We start from the raw sequence: 6,250 nt of genomic DNA on the forward strand, positions 1-6,250 counted from the left end.
TTTTGACATATCATACATATACACAGAGTGTAACTTCCCATTCTTGGGGTTGTGCATGATGTGGAGTTTCACTGGTCATGTATTCATATATGAATATGAATATGAATATGAATACTGTCTTTCCTATTCCCATCTCCCCCTTCCCTTCATTCCCCTTTGTCTAATCCAATGAACTTCTATTCTCTGCCCCACCCTTGCTGTGTCTTAGCATCCACATGTCAGAGAGAACATTGGATCTTTGTGGGGTTTTTTAATATTTATTTTTAGTTTTTGGTGGACATAAGATCATTATTTCATTTTTATGTGTTGTTGAGGATCAAACCCAGTCCCTCACACATGCTAGGTGAGTGCTCTACCACTTGAGCCACAATCCCATCTCTGGATCTTTGGTTTTTTGGAATTGGTTTACTTCACTTAGTATGATAGTGTCCAGTTCCACCCATTCACCAACAAATGCCATAATTTCATTCTTCTTTATGGTTGAGTAATATTCCATTGTGTGTGTGTGTGTGTAATCACATTTTCTTTATCTATTCATATGTTAAAGGGCATCTAGTTTGGCTCCATAGCTTAGTTAAGTAGACTTTATTTTTGAGAGAGGCATTAGGGTCACAGCAAAAATGAATAAATAGTACAGAGTTCTCATATGCCCCCTACCCTCACACACACACACAGCCTCCCCTATCGCCATCTCCCAACAGAGTAGTACTTTTATTACAACTGATTGCCACATCATTCTCATATAAAGTCCATAGTTTACATTAGTGTTCATTCTTGGTGTTATGCATTCTATGGGTTTTGACAAATGTATGATGACATATATCCAACATTATAGTATCACACATAAGAGTTTCATAGTCCTAAAAGTCCTCTACGTTTCCCCATTTGTCTCTCCCTCCCTGAAACCCTTGGCAACCAGTAATCTTTTTATCATATCCATGATTTTTCCTTTTCCAGAATGTCACATTGTTATAATCATACGGTATGTGGACTTTTCAGATTGACTTAATTCTCTTAGTCATATGAGTTTAATTTTCCTTCATGTTATTCATGGCTTGATAACTCATTTCTTTATGTTTTTGTTTTTGCCTCTTAATCACAGAGTAGAAGCTTTTATTTTGGCAATCAAAAGAATGAAATAAATGGAATCTATAATGATTAACATTAGGCATGCACCTCTACCTGAAACTGCTGTTAGTTTTTAAATGGTATAAATCTTTATAATTTCTTTAGTGCACCTTTGAATTTTTTGAACCCTGATAGACAGGTAAGTTAACTTCTTCCTATGGCTGTCTAGTAATGAGAATTCTGTTCAACAGCTGGATTCCTTTATAACTGAAGGCCTCCAGATCCTCAGGCTTCCTGTTCTACCATGAGACCATACCTTAATGTAGACAATTAAGTACATCACCAGCATAGGGGAGGGAGACAATCTGAAAGCTGAGGTGCACTGTACAAATGCTCTGTACATTTTTTTTCCAGCACTGATGGTCAAACACTGTTTGTGTATACATATCACATTTTCTTTATCTATTCATCTGTTGAAGGGCACCTACAGTTAAGGTAACCCATAGTTAAGTACCAAATTATAATTGTCCAACTTCTTTCAGACATGCACAAAGACTTCCTCAAAAATGTGAAAAGATTCTCATGAATGAAAGTTTTACCTGTGTGATCCCACCATCAGGTTACAGAAAGCAGTTTCACTATCAAAATTATGGGAAGCAGTTAAGGGAAATTTGAGAAAAATCATAGTCCCACACATGGCAACATGCATGTAATGTTTTCACAAGATTAACATTAAAAACACAGACAAATACACCTATGACCCTCAAACCCTACACATGCAAAAATGATCTTTGTTCATTCTCAGGTGACCACTGTCCCAAGAGTGACAAAAGATAAGAGCCAATTCCCCACAGCCATTTGTCCAACCATCCCATCAACAGCTCTCCCTTTCTTACTCTACCTTCCTTTTCCAAAAAGATCAGTCAGAAAGGCTTCCTGAGAAGACTGGCTTGGATTTCTGGGTCTGTTCCAGTTGATTCAAGATGAATTAGTTTGTATCAATGAAGCACTCAAAGCAGCTCACAAAACTAGGACTCAGCCCAACTGTCCAACTTTGGCCCAGGTTTGTCCATGTACCTCTCCCAACAAAATTTAGTCATGTGGTGTACCAGCTGCTAGAGGTACTGCTTCTGAGTTTCCACCTTGATGAAATGTAGCAACTGTAGGTCTACTGTACCCAAACCAGCCATGGAGGAAGACCAGGAAGAATGCATCCCAGCCCAACCACATGTGCCAGAACTTCACACCAACTCACTGACCTTTAGCTCATTTCTTTTTAACACTGACTAGTATTCTATTTTTCTGGGTGTACTATACTTCATTTTAACCAATCATATATTCAAGGACAACTTGCTGCTTCCAAGTTTGGGAAATTATGAATAAAATCACTATAAACATCAATGTGCAAATTTTTGCATGAACACAATTTTTTCAACTTCTTTGGGTAAATACAAGAAGCACAACTGCTGGATCACGTGGTAAAAGTCTGTTTAGCAGAAGAAAAAAATAGGATCTTTCAGGTGGTTTTATAATTTTGCATCCCCATCTGCTATAAATGAGAGTTGCCATTGGTTTACATCCTTGTCAGCATTTGGTATTGTCAATGTTTCAGATCTGGGCTTTTCTATTAGGTGTGTAGTGGTATTTAATGCTCTTTAAATTTGCATTTCCTTGATGACATGTGATGTGGAGCATCTTTTCATATGCTTTATGGCCATTTTATATCTTCTTGGGTAAGATATTTATTCAGGCATTTTGTCCATTTTTTTAAAAAATTGAGTTGTTCATTTTCTCATTATTGAGTTCTAAGAGCTCTTTATATTTTGGGTAACAGCCTTTGATCAGATAAGTCTTTCAAAAATGTTCTCGTAGTGTGTGGCTAGGAGAAAAAGCTGAACATTTTTTAAATTTTAATGAATTTCACCACCAGAAACATTCTAGAACTTATAAATGAATTCAGCAAAGTAGCAGGATATAAAATTGAAACCCATAAATCAAATGCGTTCCTAAACATCAGTGATGAATCCACTGAAAGAGAAATAAGAAAACTACCCCATTCACAATAGCCTCAAAAAATAAAATATCTGAGAATCGATCTAACAAAAGAAAATGAAAGACCTCTATAATTAAAACTACAGAACACTGATAAAAGAAACTGAAGAAGACCGTAGATGATAGAAAGATCTTTCATGCCCTTGCATAGGCAGAATTAACATTGTCAAATGGCCACACTGCCAAAAGCATTATACAGATTTAATGCAACTCCTATTAAAATCCCAATGACATTCTTCATACAAATAGAAAAAACATTCATGAATTTCAGCTGATTAGTTATTTCTTTCCTCTCTCATGATTCTAATATTGTATCAAAAAATCATTGCCAAACCTAAGGTCATCTAGATTTTTTTCCTTTGCTATCATCTATGTTGTGATTTTTTTTTTCTAATCTGATCTTGATATCTTTTTCCTGAGGATAGCCATAAGCCAAGATAGTCACTTTTTAGGAGAGGCTTGGCCATGATTGGGGGCATGTGTCAAGTGGGATACAATGAGGAAATAAAAATGCATGAAAAAAGACATATTTTATTTATGAGACCCAGGTAGATGAGGGAACTGATGAGAGGACATCAGGAGGTCTAGAGAAGGCAGTTCAACAATTGGGTGGGGAGTGAGAAGGAGAAAGGACCTATGGGACCATGGCTGTATTTACATCCATGGACACGATGCCCTCTGGTTTTCTTGAAGGAATTGTGAATTAGCTAGTTCAAAGAGGCACTTATTTGCATAACCCTGATGTTGGTGTTTAGGTTTTATTGTGGTCAGCAGCTATGGGGTCAGTGAGATGAAGAACAAGTAGACCAAATCACAAATAACTGTACCAGGAGGAAGTTTTAACAATGCCAAAGGTAACTAGGCCAAAGCTGAGGTAAGAGTTTTCATCTCAAGCAACTTACGTCTAAGCCTAAGAATGGATGCTAAGGCAACAGATATATTTAATGAATTTATGACACTCTAGGGGTTTTAGGGTTTAGTGTTTATATTTTTATCTGTGAGATAATTTTTGAGAAGGGTAGAGGTCTATATCTAGATTCATTTTTGAATATGGATGTCCAGTTGTTCCAGCACATTTGCTTAAAAGACTATGTTTTCTCTCTTGTATTGTCCTTATTAAAAATTTTTTGTCAAGATCAGTTGACTCTATTTTTAATGGGTCTGTTTCTGGACTCTGTATTCTGTTCCATTGATCCATTTGTGTATTTTTTTGTCAATACCACACTACAACTTTATAGTAAGTCTTGAAATCATGTAATGTCAGTTCCCCAACTCTGTTCTACTCTTTCAATATTATGTTGGCTATTCTGGGTCTTTTGCTTTCCATAGAAACTATAGATTCACTTTACTGATAATGATACCAAATAAATTGTCAAGATGTTGACTTGGATTGTATTGAAATCTATGAACTATACTAGGAAGAAATGACATCCTGACAATATTAATAGTCTTTCTATCCATGAGCATATAACCAGCCTTGCATACCTGGGATAAATCCCACTTGATCATGGTATATAATTCTTTTTAGGCATTGTTGGATTTGATTGCTAATATTTTGTTGAGGACTTTTGCCTGTATATTCATGAGACATGTTAGTCTGCAATTTTCTTATATTGTGTTTGTTGTTGGTGCTGGTCTCAAAATGAATTCAGAACTATTCCTTCTCCGTCTATCTTCTGAAGGAGATCATAGAGAACTGGTATAATTTCTTCTTTAGAATTCACTAGTGAGCCCTTTCAGGCCTGGTGCTTTCTCTTTGAAACAGATACTAACTGTTGATTCTATTTCCTTAATAGATATAGGCCTATTCAGATTTCTATTTCTTCTTGCTTGAATTCTGGCAGTTGTCTCCAAAGGGATTGTCCCATTTCATATAGGTCACCAAATTTGTGAGCATAAAGTTGTTCACAGTAATAATCCCTTCTTATCCTTTCAATATCCATAGGTTCTGCAGTCATGTCCCCTCCTTTATTTCTTTCCATATAAACTATAGATTCACTTTACTGATAATGATACCAAATAAATTGATAGGATGTTGACTTGGATTGTATAATTTATGTTCTCTCTCTCTCTCTCTCTCTCTCTCTCTCTAGCTGAGAGTGTAGCTCAGTGGTTGTGCAAGGCCCTGGATTTGACCCCTAACATTATACATAAAAAAGCTGATCTTTTTTTTTTCTCCAGGAAAAAAAAAAAGGAAGGAAGGAGGCTGTCATTTACTTGTCTTTTTAAAGAACCAGTTTTGGGGGGCTGGGGTTGTGGCTCAGCCTCGCCTGGCACGTGCAAGGCCCTGGGTTCAATCCTCAGCACCACATAAAAATAAGTAAATAAATAAAAATAAAGGCATGTGTACAACTAAAAAAGAAATAAATATTTTTTAAAAAAAGAACCAGTTTTTGGTTTGGTCAATTTTTCTCTGTTAATAGCTTGTTTTCAAGTTGTTGATTTCTGTTCTAGTTTTTTTAAAAAATTTTTTTTTAGTTGTAAATGGGCCTTTATTTTTATTTAAGGTCTGAGGATCAGGCCTATGTGGTGCTGAGGATCAAACCCAGTGTTTCGTACATGCTAGGTGAGTGCTCTATCACTGAGCTATAACTCCAGCCCTGCTCTAGTTTATGCTATTGCTTTACTCTACTTATGCTGTGTTTAATTTTCTCTTTTTTTCCAGTTTCCTAAAGTGGATGCATGATAATTGATTATAGGTATTTGTTTCTAATATCTACATTTAATGCTATAAATGTTCCTGTAAGCAGTATTTTCATTGCATCCCACAAATTTTGATTAGTTGTATTTTTTTTAATATTTATTTTTTAATTGTAGTTGGACACAATGCCTTTATTTTACTTATTTATTTTTATGTGGTGCTGAGAATCGAACCCAAGGTCTCACATGTGGGAGGTGAACACTCTATCACTGAATCACAATCCCAGCCCCTGATAAGTTGTATTTTCATTTTCACTTAATTTAGTGTATTTTAAATTTCATTTATCTCAATTAAAATATGTTAATTTTATTTTTGAGTTTTTTCTTTAATCCAGATGTTATTTATAAATGTATTTTTAATCTCCAAATATTGACCTGAAAGATTGTTTCCTCTACCATATCCAATTTATTAATGAGCCCATTAAAGGCA

General features: G+C 35.5%; 1 pseudogene; it reads right to left on the bottom strand.

Annotated features, from left to right (window-relative positions):
* Positions 1-1,987: 1,987 nt before the first annotated feature.
* On the bottom strand, positions 1,988-2,282 carry LOC101961350 (mitochondrial import inner membrane translocase subunit Tim8 A pseudogene; annotated as a pseudogene).
* Positions 2,283-6,250: the final 3,968 nt, after the last annotated feature.

Source organism: Ictidomys tridecemlineatus, chromosome 11 (assembly GCF_052094955.1).
Source record: "Ictidomys tridecemlineatus isolate mIctTri1 chromosome 11, mIctTri1.hap1, whole genome shotgun sequence".
Lineage (NCBI taxonomy): Eukaryota > Metazoa > Chordata > Mammalia > Rodentia > Sciuridae > Ictidomys > Ictidomys tridecemlineatus.